The sequence below is a fragment of the Hyaena hyaena genome, unplaced genomic scaffold (assembly GCF_003009895.1).
Source record: "Hyaena hyaena isolate Hyena2069 unplaced genomic scaffold, ASM300989v1 scaffold_2158, whole genome shotgun sequence".
In the NCBI taxonomy this organism is placed as follows: domain Eukaryota; kingdom Metazoa; phylum Chordata; class Mammalia; order Carnivora; family Hyaenidae; genus Hyaena; species Hyaena hyaena.
The window spans coordinates 49347-51013 of NW_024082790.1; positions in this window are offsets into that span (position 1 = coordinate 49347).

Below are 1667 nucleotides of genomic sequence, written 5' to 3' on the forward strand. Positions count from 1 at the left end.
TTTCCCCATTGAGGATGATGTTACCTGAAGGTTTCTCACAGATGGCTTTTATGATGTTTAAGTAGGTTCCTTCTATCCCGACTTTCTCTAGAGTCTTTATTAAGAAGGGATGCTGTATTTTGTCCAATGCTTTTTCTGCATCTTTCGACAGGATCATATGGTTTTCATCTTTTCTTTTCTTGATGAGATGGACACATTGAGTGATTTGCGAATGCTGAACCAGTCCTGTAACCCAGGAATGAATCCCACTTGATCTTGGTGGATGATTCTTTTTATGTGCTGTTAGATTTGATTTACAAGTATTTTGTTGAGGATTTTTGCATCCGTATTCAACAAGGATATTGGCCTGTAGTTTTCTTTCTTTCTTTCTTTCTTTCTTTCTTTCTTTCTTTCTTTCTTTCTTTCTTGCTGGATCCCTGTCTCGCTTGGGAATCAGAGTGATGCTGGCTCCATAAAATGAGTCCAGGAGTTTTCCATCGATTTCTATTTTTTGGAGTAGCTTGAGAAGAATTGGGATTAATTCTGTTTTAAACATCTGGTAGAATTCCCCAGGGAAGCCATCAGGTCCAGGGCTCTTATTTGTTGGGAGATTTTTGATAACTGATTCGATTTCTTCACTAGTTATGGGTCTTTTCAGATCTCTTCCCACGTGAAATTTGGTAGTAAGTGTGTGTTTAGGAATGTCCATTTCTTCTAAGTTGTCCATTCGTTGGCATGTAATTTTTCATATTATTCCCTGACAATTGTATTTCTGAGGGGTTGGTTGTAATAAATCCATTTTCACTCATTATTTTGTCTATTTGGGTATTCTCACTTTTTTTTTTTTTTGAGAAGCCTGGCTAGAAGTTTGTCAATTTTGTTTATTTTTACAAAAACCAACCCTTCGTTTCATTGATCTGTTCAATTGTTTCTTTGGTCTCTATGTTGTTTATTTCTGCTCTAATTTTTACTATTTCTCTTCTACTCCTGGGTTTAGGGCGTTCTTGTTGCTCTGCTGCTAGTTCCTATAGGTGAGCTGTTAGATTTTGGACTTGGGCGTTTTCTAATTTCTTGAAATAGGCCTGGAGAGCAATGTACTTTCCTCTTAGGACTGCCTTTGCCGCATCCCATAGATTTGAGCTGTTGTGTTTTCATTTTGTTTCCATATATTTTTTACTATCATATCTATTTGTCTGACAGGCCCATTCACTCTTTTGTAGCGTGTTCTTTAACCGCCCAGTTTTTGGAGGTTTTCCAGACTTCCTCCAGTGATTGATTTCAAGTTTCAAAGCATTATGATCTGAAAGTGTGCATGGTATGATCTCAATGCTTTTATTTTGATTTAGGGCTGCTTTATGTCCCAGTATGTGATTTATCTTGGAGAATGCGCCATGAGGCCTTGAGAAGAAAATCAATTCCCTGGCTTCAGGATGTAGAGTTCTAAATATATCCGTCAGATCCATCTGGTCCAATGTGTCTTTCAAGTCCATTATTTTTTTAGTGATTTTCTGTCTGGTTGACCTATCCATTGCTGAAAGTGGAGTATTAATGTCCCTTGCTATTAGCACATTCTTATCTATAAGCTTGTTTCTGTTTGTGATTAATTGTTTTAAATATTTAGGTGCTTCCAAATTCGGTGCATAGACATTTATGATTGTTAATTCTTCCTGATGGAAAGGGCCTGTAAT